General features: G+C 40.3%; 1 long non-coding RNA gene across 1 annotated transcript in view; it reads left to right on the forward strand.

The window, feature by feature from the left end:
- Positions 1 to 18916, forward strand: part of LOC129465883 (uncharacterized) — a 54711-nt gene extending 35795 nt beyond the window's left edge. Inside the window, exon 3 of the long non-coding RNA XR_008652043.1 lies at positions 18431 to 18916. This is a non-coding gene — a long non-coding RNA (uncharacterized lncRNA). The remainder of the gene's footprint in view (positions 1 to 18430) is intronic.
- Positions 18917 to 20331: the final 1415 nt, after the last annotated feature.

The raw sequence follows: 20331 nt of genomic DNA on the forward strand, positions 1-20331 counted from the left end.
AAAATACATGTTATTTTAAAAGCCTATCTTAAGACGTGGCTCCTGCCTTCAAGATGCCCATAACCTAGGAAAGAAGAAGTCACCTAAACAAATATGTCAGTATGAGACTTACTTTCAGTCCCTTACCCACCTCCTACTCCGGCCAGAAAGTGGCTCCTCAAAATGCCTTTTAATTGATAGGGGCCAAGACATTGCTCTATTCATTTGCAGGACACCATGAAAATCATCTAACACCTACCTCTGACCCAGCTCTTACTTTTCTATTTCAATCTACTGTGCAGGAAGAGGGAATGGGGAGAGAGAGGGGAGGGAAGGGGGAGAAGACAAAGAGGGACAAAGAGAGATGGAATGGCATCTAGTCCAGCACTAGATCTAGGACAGATCAGGTCTGTGCCTTGTCCGTAGATCAAGCTTGTCCAACCTGTGGCCCAGAGGCCACATGGGGCCCAGGATGGCTTTGAATGTGGCCCAACACAAATTCATCAACTTTCTTAAAACATTATGAGATCTTTTGAATGCAGCCCAACACAAATTTATAAACTTTCTTAAAGCATTATGAGGGTTTTTTGTGATTTTATTATTTTTTGTAGCTCATCAGCTATCGTTAGTGTGTGTATTTTACGTGTGGTCCAAGACAATTCTACTTCTTCCAATGTGGCCCAGGGAAGCCAAAAGATCGGACACCCCTGTCATACACATTTGACTGAGGTTAGTGTTGGGGGCATCCTGAGGTGTTCAGAGCACCTTTCAGCTCTACACCTTTCCGGGTTTGAGTGGTACAACACAAGACTGTTTGGTCCATCAGAATTTATTTCCCTAATTTCCCAAATGTGTCATGGATGGCCTGGCCTGTGACCTCCAGGGAAGTGAGAAGCAGGCTCTATGTTTGTCTGGCATCAATGCCTGCAGCCAGATCTTTCTGATTATTTTCAGGTTTTCTCAGTTAGTGAATAACGTTCTGACGGTAGCTTCTTCAGTACATTAACTTCTAATTCTGGTATTTCCCTGAAGACGTTCAAACAAGTAGGCAGACAGCCAGCAGGGTAAATCACTAAAGAAAACTGCATAATACTCATGTCTGTGTGTCTGGCTACTGCTCCTGGTGAGTGACTGATTTATCACCATCGGGTTGAAGCAAGTTGTCTATTTGCTTTCCAATCATGGGTGGTTTGTCAAATTTTAATATAATGCTAGGGGCTAATACAGTCAGTCAAGGGTATTTTAACTCAGCAATTCCTGGACCTCTTGAACTCATGTCACCTCTGCTGTAATAAGAAAAATGTCCCCTCAGTATATTTTAATAATCTCTTGAACACAGTTGTGGAGGATTCTGACACTCTTAGCCATACTGGACTTCCAAGCTTGTTTTCACTTCAGAATGTGTGTACATTACAGGACATATGGGTTTTTTGTTTTGTTTTGTGATATGGTTTGGCTGTGTCCCCACCCAAATCTCATCTTGAATTGTAGCTGCCATAATTCCCATATGTCACAGGAGGGACCCTGTGGGAGGTAATTGAATCATCGTGGGTAGGTGGCTCCCATGCTGTTCTCGTGACAGTGAATAAGTGTCATGAGATCTGATGGTTTTATAAAGGGGAGTTGCTCTACACAAGTTCCCTCTTGCCTGCAGCCATATAAGACGTGCCTTTCTCCTCCTTTGCCTTCTACCATGATTGTGAGTCCTCGTCAACCATGTGGAACTTTGAGTCCATTAAACCTCTTTTTCTTTATAAATTACCCTGTCTCAGGTATGTCTTTATTAGCAGTGTGAGAACTGACTAATACACAGAGTCTTGATCTGTTGCCTGGGCTGAAGTGCAGTGGTGCAATCACAGCTCACTGCAGCCTCAAATTCCTGGGCTCAAGCATATCCTTCTGCCTCAGCCTCCCGAGTAGTTTGGACTACAGGCACATGCCACCATGCCCTGCTAATTTTTTTAGAAATGGGGATTTTGCTTTGTTGCCCAGGCTGGCTTTAAACTCCTGGCTTCAAGCAATCCTCCCACTTTTGTCTCCCAAAGTGTTGGGATTACAGGAGTGAGCCACCACACCTGGTCCATGTACTCTTCTGATACTTGCTTCTGATACTTACTGCACAGATTAACCAGAGGTGTCTCAGAGTGTTTAGGAGACATGTTTCAGAATTCTGGGAAACCTGGTGCAAAACATTTCTCTCCTGTGCCTGTTTTGTTTGCACCTCATGATAAATGTTCCTTTGGCAGTTTTATAAACAGACTGCTAAAATGTCACCTTTCAGAAGTGTGACAAGCTTGCTGGAGAGTACTGCTGGGAATTGGGTGGGCCAGGCGCAGTGAGTATCCACCTTGGCCTGAGCTGGTGATTTGACAACATGCAGGTCATTTGTTTGCAGAGTTGGCCCAGCTCGGAAAATTTTGAGATGCCATCCCTTCATGCAGACATAAAAATGACATGGCTGATCCTCTGAAAGCCAAACATGCTGTTTCTGTGTGAATTTTAATCTTCAAGAATGCCTCTTGGACCAACTTGTGAACAGCATGAAAGACAGTGCCTCACAGAATGTAAGAGGGTCTTAGTCCTGGGAAGCCAGCTGGTCTGTAGTGGAAGCCTGCCCACCTGCTTGCCCCTAATCAGGTCTCTCTTAGGAGAAACAAGCTCTAGCTCAGTGAATGAAGCAAACACAGATAAAACTGGGTATTTACCAACCAAAACAACCAGTCTACAGAGCAAGAATGAATTAGGTCATCTTGATAATGTGTTCATAATCTCTAGAAACCTAATGCATTGTAAGGCAAAGGAGTATGTTTTTTGAATTCATGTTCAATTAATGTAGAAATTAGTTGTAACTGGGTTCAGGCCTATCCATGCCACAGAGCACATGGAGTTCATTCTGTTTTACACATCATCACACCATCAATGGAATTCCATGTAAATTCCAGAGATTCCCAAAAGGCTTATAAACACATCTTAGTTGCTACACAAGGCATGTTGGACATCCAGAAAATAAAGTCTTAATTCGTAAAGTGAGGAAAAATACTAGATGCATTGGGAAAGGAAAATGCCCAAGACTTCATAGCTAATGGGAGTTGGTCCTTCAGGCAGAAAGCCTGTTTCCATTCACTGGCCCCAAAGGCCTATGTTCAGCAGGCTACAGAATGTTCTCAGCTGAGCGGTGCAATTCCTCTTGCCAAACAAGCTTGCTTTGCATTTGAATGGTTTGGGTAAACCAATTTGTGACCTTTTGAAGCTCACAGATTATAGTCACAACTTTTGCTTCCCTTTGAAAAGGAATGACTTAATATGGCCAATACAGTAGCCACTGACCATATTAAGCACTTGAAATGTAGCTGGTTCCAGTTGGCATGTACTGGAAGAGTATAGCATATGCTGTATTTCAAAGACTTAACACACACAATGTCAGATTGCTCCAAGATTTTTTAGAATTGATTTCATGTTGAAATGATAATGCTTTGAATATAGTGAATTAAGCATATTGTAAAACTAATTTCACCTGTTAAAATTAATTTCATATTGTTAAAATTAATTTTTCTGAGGATAAAGACAGGGTGGGAGACAATGGAAGTGCATGCATTAGAAAAGATCCTAGCACTGTAGGAACCCTTGGACCAGATTCATTCTTTCAGTGGATCCACATATATTTTACGTGTGGTTACTAGTTGCTAAAGATTTAATGATGAACAAGGCATACATAGCAGAAGAGTTGGTGAGCATGTCATCTACAGTTGCAGTCTCACATCTTCACTCACATTCTCTCCTCAGGCCACTCCTTTCAAGCTTCTCTGGATACCATCACTCTATGAGGCTGCTTGGTCAAGGTCACCAATAACCTCTGTGTTGGCAGATGCAATGGCCACCTCTCTGTTTATATCCTCTTTCACTCTTACAGTATATAGTTGAACTCCTTCAAACACTTTTCTTTCTAGGCCTCCAAGATACTGCACTCACCTGATTTTCTGCCTCTCTCCCCAACAGCTCCTTCTCAGTCTCCTTTGCTGACATCTTCTTTGCTTGATGTTTATATGCTGAGCCTGCACTTTCTTCCTGCCACTATCTGTACAGATTGTCTGGGTAATCACATTTGATCCTGTGACTCTAAATAGAATCTATGCCCCTCTTTCCGGAACTCCAAATTCATTGTATCCAACTGTCTACTCAACATCTCCAATTAAAATGTCTAAAAGGCATCTTAAAATCAACATGACCAAAAAAAATTTGGTAGTTCTTTCCAAACCTGTTTTATTCTTAGCTTTCTCCATTTTGACAAATGCCAGATACGTCTATCCCAGTTGCTGAAGTCAAAAATGGAGAAGTGAGGATTTCTGGTTTCAAGATTGCTGAGTAAAGCAAAGCCCTTTCTGCCTTTCTTCTTTCAAAAACTACCCCCTAAATTACTAGAATAGAACAAAACAAAGGAATGCGAACCTCCATTTTAAATAAAACCAGAAGTCCTTGGTGATTTTGAACCATCAAGTATAAAGATAGAAAGCAGATGAAGAGGTGGGAAGAGGCTTAGCAGAGTGGATGCAAGTCAAACCTAAGCACCTGTAGAGAGACAGATCAAGGAAGAGCAAGCTGGGTGACCACATGAGACCCTGAAGAAGCTCCAGAATGGGAGGCATACATTATCACTAAAGGCAGAAGTAGAGCACAGGGTTGCAAACATTGCAATTGAAGATCTGTATAAGCAGTAGTTGGACCTCCCCCTACTATCTCAACTAGACTATCCCTCTGGTAACCTCACAGTAGACAAAAGTTAGAGTCCCTGGAGAGATTGAACTAGAAGGGTACTGTATTTAGGAACCAAGGCACGGAATTAGAAGAAAATTAAGTGAGTCTGCTAACTGAAAAGTACAACCACAGAAACTCCCAATCACCAGCTCCAGAAGTCAAAGGAAACTTGTAGACCATACCTAGGCAGGAGATCGGAGGATCCTTTCTGGAGAAACTGAACTGCCACAGAGAAATTACCCAGAAACTGACAAATGAAGGTCTCTGTGAGAAAGCAAGATGGCCACACAGTTGCCCCACACTAAAGCCCACTCACCAACAAGTTCCACCCAAACACACATGATGGCTTAAGCTGAATTATGATATCCAAGGATGATCAGCCTTTAAGAAAAGCCTCTGGTATAGAAGAGAGAGATCAAAATTAAACAGAAAGCCAAAACTTAGAGGAAAAAGAGATGATGCAAAAAAGCCCCAAGACTTTAGATGCAGAAAGATAGAATTTAAAAATGGTAAAGAGAAAATTATATTAATATATAAAATTCTTACTAATTATATAGGAAGTATTTTCAGACTGAAAGACGTAAGTTTCCAGATTGAAAGGGTCTCAGAAATGCATGAAAAAAGATATGTATCAAGGCACATCATCATAAAATTTAAGATCTCCAAAGCTAAATCAAGGAGTTCAAGATCTTTCAGAGAAAAAGCATGTCACATAAGTGTTAGAAATCAGAATGGCAGCAAATTTCTCAACCTCAACATTTAAACTAAAATACAATTAGAGCAATGAGTTCATGTGGAGAAAAGAGAACCCTTCTACACTGTGAATGTAAATTAGTACAGCCATTATGGAAAACTTTATGGAGGGTCCCCAAAAACTAAATATAGAATTACCATATGATCCAGCAATTCCACTTAATGCATGAAATGATATTTACCCAAAATATTTGAAATCAGTTTGTCAAAGAGATGTCTGTATTCTCATGTTCATTATGGCACTATTCATAATAGCCAAGTTACGGAATCAATCTGTGTCCATCAACAGATAAATGAATAAAGAAAATATGGTTTATATATACAATGGAACATTATTTAGCCTTTAAAAAGAAGGGAATTCTCTCATTTGTGACAACATGAATGAACTGGACAACATTATCCTGAGTGAAATAAGCCAGGCACAGAAAGATCTCAGTTATATGTGGAATCTCAGACAGAAACAGTCAAACTCATAGAAGCAAAGGGTAGCATGGTGATTACAGAGGCTAGAGGGTGGGAGGAATAAAGGGATCATGGTAAAAGGATACAAAATCTCAGACAAAAGGAATGAGGTTTTATTTTGTGACCTGTTGCACATCATGGTGAATATAGTCAATAATACTGTATTGTACATTTCAAAATTGCTAAGAGTAAATTTCAAATGTTCTCAACAGGAAAAATAAGTGAGGTAATGGATATGTTGATTAGCTTGACAATTATTCCACATCATATTCATAAATCATAACATTACTTTGTACCCCATAATATATACAATTATAAATTGTCAATTTATAATAAAATAAAAATATTATATTCAGAAGAGTTTTATAGAGCTAGTAGAGGTATGAGAAGACCTAGCCAGTGAGTCAAAAAAAGAGGCAATTAATAACTCTAGCTAAAACAAACACTTGGAAAAGAAAATTGTATATGTGAACTATAATTGAGATTACCTATATCTAGTATGTAGGGAAAAAAGAATGAGTCCAAGGAAGATAATATCCCAGTTATAGAAATGTCTAAAATCATTATACTTGATTCCAAGATAGTAAAAATAATATAAGGTTAGATCCCTCTACTGTGTTCTTTTCCATATTTACTTTCCTTCATGTTTATGAGTTTTAGGTATGAGTAACTAGGCATAATGTGGTGTCACTTGCTAAGATAGAGAGCATGAAAAAGAAGCAAATGTAGAGGATTGGGAAGCACTGGTTTGTGTCTTAATTTTGGATATGTTGCATTTGAGGTGGTTGTTAGACATTGGGCAGGCAGGGGCATATTGGCTACATGGATCTGGAGCTCAGAAGGAAGGACTAGACTGGGGACATCTAACTGGGAAGGGTTGTAAAGGCATCAGTGACAGTGCTAAAGTTACCCAGAGAGGAAATGTAGTGTGAGAAGCGGGTCTGGAAACAATTCTTGAGGAATGATGAAACATTAGGGAGAGAGAAGGGGAAAGCATCTGGCAAAGGAGATTGGAAATGAGAGGACAGACAGGTAGAAAGAAAAGTCAGAGAGTGTAGCTCATAGAAACCAGGAGACGCCTTCCTGACCTATAAGCCACTTCCTAATATGAATTTAGATTCCTCTATTATCCTTCTTTTCATGTTGTACTTTCCCTCATGTACTAAGATGAAATGAGCATTTATGTAGTTGATTGATTCATTTGTTCATTGAACAGTGCCAGAACTGTTCTAGGATGCAGATACAGCAGGTACAAGTCAGACAAGGCCTTTGTTTTCATGAAGTTTATCTTCTAGTTGGGGTTAACAGTTGGGGATATTAAGGAAGGAAGTGGAGGAAGGACATGGTTAGTGTGTCAAATTCTTCCAATAAGTCAATGACAATGAGGACCGAAGAATGTCTACTAAATTAAACCACACAGAGCTTGTTGGACACATTAGCATGGTAGAGACAGAAATGAGATCAGAAAGTCCTAAGGAACAAATGATGAACCAGTTGAGAAAGGAAATATAGACACATCTCATGGGGAGATTGAGCCAGAAGGGTGAGAAGAGAATAGTGATGGAGGAGATACAGGGAAAAATCCAGTTTAAGATCAGAATGGTCAGAACGTGTTTAACAGATGATGAGAAGGACCCAGTTGCTAGAATGAGATTGAAAAGGTAGGAGAAAATAAGGGTAGATAACAAGCAGCATAAGGTTTCTTAGAAGATGTTTGGAGAGAGGGACCAGAGCACATATGGGGACCTTTGCCTTTGATGGCAGAAAGACACTTTATCCATCATAGCAGGGTGGCAGGGATTTGCAGAGAATGATGAATTTTAAGTAGCAACTACAGGAAGAGTGCTTTAAGATCTAAAACATATGCATTCTTTATTCCCTACCATTGACTGGGGGCATTCATTTATTAAGAGGAGCAGTAGAGGAAGAAGGTGAGGGACGATAGATGAGAGGGGCTTGTGAGGTCAAAAAAGAGTTGAAACAGGAGCATCCAAGCAAAAACACTGGAAAGAGAGAAGGCTGAGGACCAAAGAAAGGATACTTGAATTCATGAATTTAAAGATCTGTGGGCATGAATGGGTGAGATGGAGTATAGGGGAAGGTTATCGGGAATGAAGAAACTCAGAATGTTCATGGCCAATGAATCAGATGGCCATCCAGTGTGATTCTGGTGTTGCCTAGGAGGATGGCAGGAGATGGAGTAGAGAAAAAGACGGGGCTACAGTCCTCACAGCCTTGCGCCGACTGGTCTCTGTCAGGACCTGGGGTCTGGGTCCAGCCCATGCTGAAGTCCGAGGGGAGTGGGTGGATGAGCAGAAAGAACACTAGGTGGGGGCATAGGCAGGCGAATATGGTTTTATTCAGCAGCAGCTCTCTTAGCAGCTTATTCACATTGTCCACCTTTATCTCAGCTGTTTGCTCTGGCACTGCGGCTCCTACAGCCTCCACGCCTGCAGCTGCACGGCCAGCTCTCCCTTGCCTTCGGGGTCAGCAGCTTAACTCTTTCTCTTTTTGGGCACCAGCGCAAAGGAGCTGTGTGGCTTCCTTCTGTCCGTCTGCAAGACAGACAGCTTTGGCTCTCTCTCTCTCTTTCTCTGGGCGCCAGCACGCCCACCATGTTAAGCGATATTGAACCTAGCCGAGCCCCAAGAGTCCCTGTACAGCATTAGCAGGGCAATTATACCTCTGTGACTTAGAGCAAAGTATGAGCTTACACAAAGAGGTTATATAACAAGCGGAGGTGTGCGCCTGCTTGCCAAACTTGCTGAGTCATGCAGGCCCCGTTATTCGCCTTGGCCTATTCCTTAACCAAAGCACATCCATGTACCTTACAGCCTCGCTCATAGGACCCACCGAAGGGACTAAAAGTGGGAGAGGATGGATTCATCAACAAAAATCTGGCCCTATAGTCAGAAGAAAGGGTGTGCTGGGAGGCAAACCCCAAATGTTGACCGTGGTCCCAGTAGATGCACTATTTGGGACCAGCCTGCCTCAAAAGATCAGCCCTGGAATTGGGGCCAAGGATTTCTGTTGTTCTCTTCCACCTTTCAGCTCCACACCTTATAGTTAACATGGCACTTCACAGTTTACTTTAAAGCCAGAGGCCTGGGTGTTGTGTCAATAGTGGCACCCGTCTTCAGACAAAAGCCACATGTCCCAAGCAGTATTTGGGAAAGGTCAGGCTTATGTTCCCTTAAGCTGCAGGTGGAGGAACACTGCCCTTTTATTTAGAGAAGTACTTCTCAAAAGTGCTTCAGCATAGCCAGCATCACCTAGAGGGCTTGTTAAAACGCAGATTGCTAGGTCCCAGCCCCAGAATTTCTGATTCAGAGGGGCTGGTGTCGGGTCAGAGAATTTGCATTTCTAACAAGTTTGTAGGTGATGGCGATGCTGCTGGTCTGGGGACTGCACTTTGAGGACCACTGATTTAGGCCACTGGTTCTCAATTCTGGCAGCACACCGGAATCACCTGGGGAGTTTTAAAACCCACTTGGTCTGGGGTAAGGCCTGAATATCAGGAATCTTCAAAGCTTTCCTGGTGATTGTAAAATACAGTGAAAGTTGAGAGACTGATTTAGAATATGAGCCCTGCTTGAGAAAAGCACATGGAACAATTGATTTCTTTCTCCCTTCAAGCGGCAGTGGATATTTACTTAATCTGTTTGGACATTCAGTTTCCAAGAGAGAGTTCATTATGTATGTTACAACAAAACAAAACAAAACAAAACATCTACTATATCTCTGATATATTCCCTTATTTGACTTCGTGGGCTTTTTTCCCAGATCATCATAGACTGTGCTTTCCAATCCAGAGGGAAATTGTGGCATTTGTTTATCTGAAACGACCCATTTAGATGGATTTGCAATTTAAAGGGAGATTTGGAAATGTGGCATATTTCATTTCATTAATGGAAGTGACATACATGGCTCATTAAGCCCCACCAGTAAGTTTCTACTTGAAAAACTTTATAACTTCCTGGTCAGCCTTGGGGGCCTTTGCATACTCAAAAAACACATTTCAATTTGCAGGAGCTTATAATTTGGAATTCACAGTACTTGTTTCTAGGTTGTCTACATTAACAAGCTAGTAGCAACCAGGACTAAAGTGCTACACAGTGCCTTTTGCACTCAGGAAGTCATCGTTTATTTCTTATTTCTTGGTTGATTTACACTTAGCTAATTATTGCTCTACTCTTGGCCAGTTATAGTTTCTTCTGTAGGGTCCGTGATTCTGGAAGTTTGTGGTTGTGGCCAAGTTATAATGAATTCCTTTTGGCATTCCTATAACCAAATTACATTAATCAAACTTAAAGAACTCTCCCCAGATTCTGCAACATTAAAAAAAAAAAACAACAACAACAATAACAAAAGACATTGTGACATAATTAAACCTATTCGTGGTACTGTTTAAGGGTATGAATATTGGAGTCTGAATACCAGGTTACAATTCCTATATAAAGCACTTTACTTTTCAGGCAAATTACATAATTTCTCTGAGTTTTAATTTCTTCACCTGTAAACTGGGCATTTTAAATCACGTGGCCTAACTACCTCACAGGTTCTATCAAAAAACACGAAGTGTGTGTTTTCTTTCTGTAAACTGTTAAATAAAATACAAATATTATTTCTACCATAGTGCTTGCAGAAAGTAAAATTCCAGAAAATAGACTTTTAGGGATAATTGAGGCTTCACCATAGATATTTTTTATTTTAATTAGAATGGAAACAAACATACTTTTCTTCTGTGTTCAACAATCCTGGGACCAGACCAAATAACTTACTTACTTGCTCCAGGAAATTGTTGTTCCCAGAGGCTGACTGAGAACCAATTAAATGACTGACTTACCAAGAGTAACATCTTGTTCATCAGTACTCACTTCTATACCCTCTCCTCACTGTGCCCAACAACCCAAAGATGTTGTGTTATAAACTCTGCCCAATCCTAGTTTCCTGCCTTGCAAGACTTGCCATAAAAGCCATCCATCCTAAGTACTAAAATACTATAAATATCCTCTCCTGACTTTCCCAAGACTTTGTCAAGGTGGTGTTTTCTCTTTCCGCAATAGGATAAAAAGCTTAGCTTTGTTTGATCAACAGGTTTTTCTAGTAGTTTTTTTGGGAAATAAACATAATCCTGTGAAAAATCTTCCCTAAATGTAGTATTCCAACTTTCTCTCTTCCACAGCAGGATGGCCTGGTAGAACATACTATTCAGTGCCCTGGGTGATCATTTAAAATATGAATTTTTCATCCAAATGTGTAGTCCACTAAAGTTCCAACAATTTCAAACCTCTGAATGGTTGAGTCCTAGTTGAGAGTGGAATGAAGTAGTCCCCAAAGCTGCTGCCTTAGAATTTGAGGCCCAATAATAGGGCAATTCAACTTCCATGGGAGCTTCTGGTGCCCAGCCAAGAGCTGAGGTCTTCTGGCTTAATGTTTGTTAATTACGGTATAGTTGAGGTTTTCAGACTTCAGTGCGTATAAAATCATTGGAGAAGTTTATTTGTAATGTAGATTTCAGAACCCCATCCCCAGAGATTCTAATTCATAGACACAGAATATAGGGCCCCACAATCCATATCCTAAGTCTATAGTCTTTTACAGACCATATTTTGAGAAATATTGAATGATTATAGGGGAAGTAAGACCCTCGTGGATGCAGGAAACTGGTTATGATGAAAATCTTTAGATAATATCTAGTAATGAGGCACAATTTCCTGAAATAATACTGTTTATTCTGGGCTTTAGTTTCCTCATTTGCAAAACAGAATTGCTAAGATTTATTAACCACAAGAGTCAAAGTATGTTTGGGTTCATGAGCTGCCCGATTATCCTTGCTTGATGCTCTGCAAATAAAAACCCTCCTTTCTCTCACTGCAAACCTCAGTGTGGATGTTTGGTCTTACTGCTCCAGGCAAGTGGACCCCAGTTTGGTTCAGTGACACCCGGGGCCAGGGAACAGGCTCCTACTATGCCGTTGATCTGTCATCCTCAGCATGTGGCTTCCACTTTATAGTTTAAGACTCATGCAGCCACCACTTCTGCATTCCAGGCATCAGGAAGAAGAAGGGAGAGCAAAAGACAGGAATCTTCTCCATAAGGCACTTCCCAGAAGTTGCACATGTCACTTCTACTCACATCTCACTGGCAGAATTAAGTCACGTGATTATACCTAACTAAAAGAGAGGTTGGGAAATGCAGTCCTTGTTCAGAGCAGCCAAGTGTCTGGCTAACATTCAGCAAAGGAAAGCGTATCTATTATTAAGGAGAGGGGAGAGAACAAATTATTGGTTTCTGCTACATGGACGTTGTATAAAGGGCCTTAACTATCATGTTGGAATAGTTTGCATTTAATTCATCAAGGAATTTGTAGACAATAAATTGTTTTGAGGCAAAAATGTGACATTATTTTAGGAATATAATCCATCTTTCAGTGATCTGTAGGAGGGACTAAAAGAAGGAAAACTTGAAGCAGGAAGGCCAAATCCGTGATGGCAACAGGTAAAGCAAGAGGTAATGTGGACGGAATTTAGCAGCAGCAGTAAGAATAGAAAGGAGACACTCAACTGAAAAAAATGGAACCAAAAAATTTGGTAACTGAATTTACTGTGTGGATGAACAATGAAATGAGAATGTCAAACTTCAATCGTGAATGCCCAGAATGGAAGAGCACAAGCTCAAATGTCTACAGAGGCCCTGTAGATAAGTGATTGGGCAAAATGGGCTCCCATATCACCCAATAGGAAGGCAGTGGGCCTTCCTGGTGCCTAGCAATAGAAAAGCTGCTCAGGCCCCTGGAGACACCACTGCTCAGACTTTGAATACCACTGGGACCGTCTTGGGGGGCAGGGGCAGAGAGATAGGAGTCTCAAAAGAGACTCCTACAGCAGGAGAAATAAAACATTTATCAACATTTCCCACTTAAAAATCTCGAACTACCCTATTAAATGAATATAAAATACTTATGTAACCACTTCCACCATAAGCCTCCAAGATGGATAAGGATTATAAAATAGCATTTCTACATGCCCTAACAATATGTAAGAGCTAACAATTTATGTAATGTTTTGTTGTTTTTATTATTTATTTATTTATTTATTTTTTTTTTTGAGACGGAGTCTCGCTCTTTCACCCAGGCTAGAGTGCAATGGTGCAATCTCGGCTCACTGCAGGCTCCGTCCCCCGGAGTTCACTCCATTCTCCTGCCTCAGCCTCCCGAGTAGCTGGGACTACAGGCGCCCGCCACCTCGCCCAGCTAATTTTTTGTATTTTTAGTAGAGACAGGGTTTCACCGTGTTAGCCAGGATGGTCTCGATCTCCTGACCTCATGATCCGCCCGCCTTGGCCTCCCAAAGTGCTGGGATTACAGGCATGAGCCACCGCGCCTGGCCGTTGTTTTTATTTTTTAAAAATTCATTTATTTACTCATTCTCTTAAATGGGATTCCCATTTTACATGTGAGAAAACTGAGAAATAGTCATGTTAACTAACAGTCATATTGCCGGAAGGGGTAACGCTGAGATCCTAACTTGGGCCTTTCTGCTTCATCATCCCAAGGTCTCCTACATCTGTTACATGAATGAGCAGAAAGTGATCACTTCTGGATTGTGTGGATGTGCATGCATGCTGTCAATTTTGTTGATCACAAAGAGCTAAGAATGCCCTAAGTAATCTGGAAAACACAATTGTTATGTCACTTCCAGAAAAACTGCTTCCGTGTGGATTGATAGTCAGTGTTCCTGTAATATGAGAGTTTTCTCTTCACTTGGGACATTGAGACCTAGTGATGTTTCTGGCTTTCTGAAATCTCTTGTACATATTCTCTTGGTTGGTGTGGCAACTGCTTCTGTTGCTGCTACTGATGTACGCAGGCCTTTCATGTTGCTCACTGAACTTACTGAGACTTCTAGGTTGGCTCATGACCCAGATGCATTCCTTAAATTCTTCCCACCTGAACTCATAAACACACAAACCCTGCTTTGAGCCTCCTTCAGAGAATAAAATCTCTGTTAACCTGGAATAAAATATATCTAGTAAATGAAGAATAATGTATTACAGATGTTGATGACATAAGGAATTTTGAAACAGTCCAAACGTCTCATCATAGGGTTTTATCTGCCCTACTTATGTATCATCATAAGCTTATAATGAAAGAGCTACTCAATGAAACGTTATTTATTTCTTCATTAAAAAATGGTAAATGAGCAGTCAAATTGAATGTGGCTGTGGTTTTTATCACGTTAAAAAAAAAAGAAAATGGCAGGAAGGAAATATACCAACATGCTAACATTGGTTACATAGCCTGTAGCACATTTAAACAGAAAGAAGTCTTGTCAAAGGAACATTTTGTGAGAACTGCAAATCAACAGAACACCAGCATCTCAGCTGTTAGATTTGGTTCAGATATTGATCAATAATAACAACAAGAGGGGTTCTTTACTTAAGACTTCATGAAGTGAATAGAAATTTGAAGAGAATGACTAAACCTGTGCTTTAAAGCAAGAATTATATGCAGTCTTACAAAAGAGTTGAAAGCATGACGAAGAATCAAGTCCTGGAGTCACACTACTAATTGCAAGGCTTTGGGAAAGTTACTTAACCTCTTTGTGCTTCTATTTCCTTTTTTTAAAAAAAATGGTACGGTGAAACCCTGTCTCTACTAAAAATACAAAAAATTAGCCGGGCGTGGTGGCGGTCGCCTGTAGTCCCAGCTCCTTGGGAGGCTGAAGCAGGAGAATCACTTGAACCGGGAGGCGGAGCGTGCAGTGAGCTGAGATCGTGCCACTGCACTCCAGCCTGGGCAACAGAGCGAGACTCCATCTCAAAAAAAAAAAAAAAATTGTTGTTGAGGATGAAATAAAAGTACCTGGCAAACAACAAGTACTCGATAAAAGTTACTAGAAGCATTTTGACATTGATTCTCTTTCTTTTCTTGCTAAGAAAATGTTGATAAGCATTAGCCACATGTAGCAAAAGAATGACTGTGTCCAGTGTTTTGAAACATATTTGGCACCTCCTTCTGCTTGCTTAGGAAAAGCTCCCTGAGTGATGTAGCCCTCAGTTCTTTCTTTGATCTGAGAGCTTTGTAGTCTGTCCTTTGGGTGGAAAATTAACCCCATATATGGGATCCAAAATGAAGTTAATTTCCACAAGTGGGAGGAAAAACAGACGCCATGACATTTCCTGTGTAATGCCGCCACGCATTCCCCTTTCCACTCTGCAGCACACCAGGGGTGGCACAGCTCCAATATGCAGCCTGCGTTATGTTAGAGGCTTGGCTAGAGGGTAGGATGGAAGGGCCACACATGAGCCAGCTGCAGGAGGGGAAAAGTGTCAGGAGAAAAGGGACAGAATAGGAAAGGGACAGAACAGTCACGCTCTGCCCCAAATTCACTTTGTGACATTGGGCAAGTGGACTCACTCTAACCCTTGGTTCCTCCCCAGGCAAAATGAGGGGGCAGAACTGAGTAAATTCCTTCCAACACTAACATCTATGATTCTATTTTCCCCTCCCAGTGACCGCTTCCTCTGAAAGTACAGCTGACTCACGACCCCAGGCAGCTTAAGATGTGCTCCAAGCCCTTTCTCATCAGTAAAGCCTGACTAATATCAGCCTGAATTTAAGGCTGTTTAGCAATTGTCCTGCCTGCAGTTGGGGGTGAAGGAGGTGAGCTCCCCATCTGTGCAGGCTGGGGGCTCTGCATTTACCCACTGTAATCATTGCCATGGTCTACTGCTGCCTCGTCTTTAAACACTGTTTACTCTGCCTTTCCTCTCTCCCAGCATTCTTCTGAACTGGGCTGGATGATTTCTCCTTTTCCTTTTCAGAAGTTTAGTTTACCTTTAGCTTTAGCTTGGAGCTTTGGTGATGAAAGAAAAGAGATCATATTTCCTCTAGTCAGAGCTGTATTTTCAGGGCATAGCTGCCTAGACCCACGAGAAATATAACAAGAGCACATATGAGGTCATGGTCAAATCCCATCCAGCTCACTCCTAATAGGAGAAGAACCCAATGAGAGTTTAGTCTCCGGAAAGTCAAGCTTAGCCAGGCTTGTGGGCTGGATGCTGGGTGCTGGTGTCATAGTAGATCAGTTGAAGGGAGGGTGTTTTTCTAAGTTCTGGATGGAGCTCCAATCTTTTCTCTAATTCTAAATTCTCATGACTGCCTAAGGGCTAGGAGAGGCCTTAACCTTTGATTCATGGAATGTTGGAACCAGAAGGTCTCCAAGAGCTGTTGTGTTGTGACACTGAAGCACTGTTTATTGATTCCCTGGAAAGCCCTAACAAATATGACTGGTGCAGAATGCACTTTGGAAGGCCATCTAGTTGAATTAGGAGTCTTGTAATTCCATGTTCATGTCACCTACGTGTGTGACTAATGTACACATATGCACAGATTTGTGCATGAAGCAGGTGACTGGGGAACGAATGACCTATTTGCCAAAGCATTTGGAATATTCACTCCAAGACAGCAAATAGCAATAAATCCAATATCTAATATCAATAAATAAATATCTAAATGTATACAGTATTGATTGAGCTCTTATGATATGCTAGTCACTATCTTGCGGGCTTCATAAAGATTGTATTATTTAAAGTTCACTATGATCTTATCAGATTGAGGCTGCTATTCTTCACACTTAATGAATGGGGAAACAAGGCTTAGAAAATTTAAGTAAAATTTAAATTTTCCGAACTCACAAAGCTGCTCATGGTAAAAACAAAATTTAAACCAAAGTAGTCCGTCTGCAGAGCTGTGCATCTGTCAAAAAACCTATACTGCTCCCCTACATGTGGTCTCTGTCCCAATGACATGGTGAATACTTTTCATTTTGCAATGAATTTCACTTAGTGTAGGTTAAGAACCCAGATTTTGGAGCTTTAGTACTGCCTAGGTTCAATCTCAGTTCTGTCATCTGTTGTTAGAATCTTGGCCAAGTTGATTAACCTCTGTGTCTTAGTTTCCTCATCTATAAAATGGGGATAATAATAGTATCACTCTCATAAAGTTGTGATGATTAAATGAGATAACATAAGCAAAGGTCTTAGAACATAGTAATGCTAGCCATTCTTATCTTTTTAGATATTATTAGTAACAAACATGTATTGATTACCTACTGTATTTCAGGTATTAGGTTCTTAGATTTAGGCAGAGGAGAGGGACAGGATATTATGGTTAATAAAAAAGAGAAGTTATAGAGAGGGAAAGATAGATTTAAAACCAATCATGATATAAAGTGTTATAATCCATAGTGGATCACTAAGAAAGGATTGACAGGTAAAGACAAAGTTGCAAAGGGAGGTTTGGAACCAGACTTGAAAGGATACAGAAACTGCAAGTGCTAAAGGATTGGGACTTCATCCTGTGTAGGCAATGTAGGCAACCAAGGAGCTGAGGTGTTTTTAAAATAGTGGTTGGTGGCACAATCATTTAAGGGTTTTATTAACCACTGTCTGAACCCTATTTAATCAAAGGTGAGTATTAGAAAAAGTTCCAAGAGAAGAGAAATGGTCCTTATAAAAACATTTTTGCCAGGTTTTTAAAAATTCTGTTTGCAAGTTGATCTGTAGATTTTATATAACATAAAAATATTCTCTGTACCAAAAAAGGACTTCAAATCATTTTATATCCTGATCCCATATGCATTGTGCAAATGACTCTCATTGACTTAATACATTTGGCACCCTCTAGCATGTATAAAACATGCTTTATAAATAGTAACATAGCCCATGCTGCCAGGGCCTCCTCTTGACTCAGGCAAAGATGACAGTGTATTCTCTTAAGAATATGAGATAATGCATGAGGCAGTTCTTGCAGTATGTACGCCAGAGAAGGTTTGAGCTGGGGCATAATCTCTAGGGAATGGGAATAATTTTAAAAGTCAAAGCTATGGTTGGCTGGTTTTTACAGCAATAAACCCAACCTGTTCCACCAGTTCCATTCTGCATGGTTGATTAAGTGACTAGCCTGACCAGCCAGTCATTCTCTTCTATGTATGCCCAGCTCAAACACAGAGAGCTAAATGAAGTGGAAAAAAACCCACATTAATAAAGGAAGAGCTGAGGATGTGCAAGGATTTAGCACAAAATGTTCATCACAGTGTTAATTAAAATAGTAAGGATGCCCAACATTTGGTAAAGTGTTTGACTATTATAGTACATCTGTAAGACTCACTACTTCATAGTTATTGAAAAGGATGATCTATAAAAGAATATAATAACACAAGGGAGTTATGCCACAGTAAATGATCATTTTAAAAAGAAAGCTTCTAATATTGTATGCACAATAAAATCTTATCTTTGTAAAAGAAAAAAGATTCATGTTTTAATAGCTATTATCTTTAGAGGTTGAGATTATTGGGGACTTTTGTTTTATTCTTTTGTTTATGTATACTATTTAGTTTTTCCATAGTGAAGATCTATTAATTTTGTATCAAAAGTTAAAAAAATTATCTTCCCCTCTCTTCCTGGGTGTTGCCTACAGAGGGAAGGCCATCTCCTTCTTGATACCGTGGCTACCCTTAGACCCCTCGTGAAGCCCAAGATCATCAAAAATGGACAAAGAAGTTTATCCTTCACCAGTCAGACTGACATATCAAAATTAGATGTATGCATATAGCAGCAACCCAGAGGCATTGACAACAGGGTGTGGAGAAAAATCAAAAGCAAGACCTTGACCCCCAACATTGGTTGTGGGAGCAAAAAGAAGCAAAACACATGCTCCCCAGTGGCTTCCGAAAATTCCTGTTCCACGATGTCAAAGAGCTGGAAGTGCTGCTGATGTGTAACAAATCTTACTGTACTGAGATTGCTCAACATGCTTCTCCAAGAACAGTTAAAGCCACTGTGGAGAGAGTAGCCCGACAGCCCACCAGAGTCACTAGTCCCAATGCCAGGCTGCACAGCAAGAAAAATTAATAGACAGCTCATGTACACATTTTATTTGTGTTAAATAAAACCATAAATACTCTGTCATCTGGCATCCTCTCCCTTAAAAACATACAAAAAATACAAAAACAAAAACCAAGAAAATCTAAATAAAAGAATAAAATATTTGTGGGTGCTTTATACATGTTGCTCATTTAGTTCTCACACCAGTCCTATGAGATGGTGTGGCGAAAACCATCAGTGTTCTCTCAAATCCATGTGTTTCATGGCATTTCCAGCCTCCTTTGCAGTCAAATTGGTCATATAAAAGACTTCTGACAGATGAAATATAGACATGAGTTATGTGCCCCCTTCCAGCCTGGCCTTACAATAGCCTACAGTGCTTTTTGCTCTCTCTCTCCTTCTCTTCTTCATCACACTGAAAGCAAATAACTCCAACTCGTGGCCCAATTAAAGGAGCTCAAATGTTCAGAGAGCTGCCCAGGAAAACCACCTATTTTCACCCACTTTGTGCTCCCTCTCTCTTTCTGTCATGTGAGGATACAACAAAAAGTTGGCAGTCTGCACCCTCGAAGGGGGCCCACACTTGGACCCAAGTATGCGGGCATTCATCTCAGACTTACAGCCTCCGGAACTGTGAGAAATACACTTCTGTTGTTTGTAAGCTACCCCATGTAAGAATTTTTATAGCATCCCAAACTGTCTAAGGCAGTGCATTTACACGATTGATATTCACAGTCATTATTGATATAATTGCATCAACATCTAACATATTTGTGATGTTTTCTATTTGTTGCCCTTGATTTTTGTTTTTATTTTTGTCTTTCACACTTTTTCTGCCTTTTGTGGTTTTAATGAGCATTTTATCTCCTTTATCAGCGTATCATTTGTAGTTCTTTTTTTTTTTTTTACTTTTATTTATGGTTGTCCTAGAGTTTGCAGTAGACATTTAAACAAATCCAAGTCTACTTTTAAATTACACTATATTTCTGTAGTGCAAGTATCTTACAGTAACAAAATATTTGTAATTCCTCTCTCACATTCCTTTTATCATGTTGTTATTCATTTCACTTATACATAAGCATGTATATATGAATACATTGTTTCTGTTATTATTTTGAACAAGCTGTTAGAAAAATTAAGAATAAAAAGAGTTGAAGAAAGATATAACACACTAACATTAATTAAAAGAAAGCAAGAATAGCTATATATTAATTTCAGACAGAATAGACTACAGACCAAGGAACGTTATCAGGGATAAAGAGAGGAATTATGTACTGATAAAAGGGTTGAGTCTCCAAGAGGACCGGGCAATCCTCAATGAGTATGTGCCTAAGAACAGGGAATTGAAATATGTGAGAAACAGCTAATAGAACCGTGAAGGAGGATTATGGCAGGATGGCACTGTTGAAAGCACCAGGAATGTGTCGAATGTGTCTTCTCACCTAAACACCAATGGCACTAGCAGAATCTGGCTAATGTAATGGTTTTGGAACT

Source organism: Symphalangus syndactylus, chromosome 17 (genome assembly GCF_028878055.3).
Source record: "Symphalangus syndactylus isolate Jambi chromosome 17, NHGRI_mSymSyn1-v2.1_pri, whole genome shotgun sequence".
NCBI lineage: Eukaryota > Metazoa > Chordata > Mammalia > Primates > Hylobatidae > Symphalangus > Symphalangus syndactylus.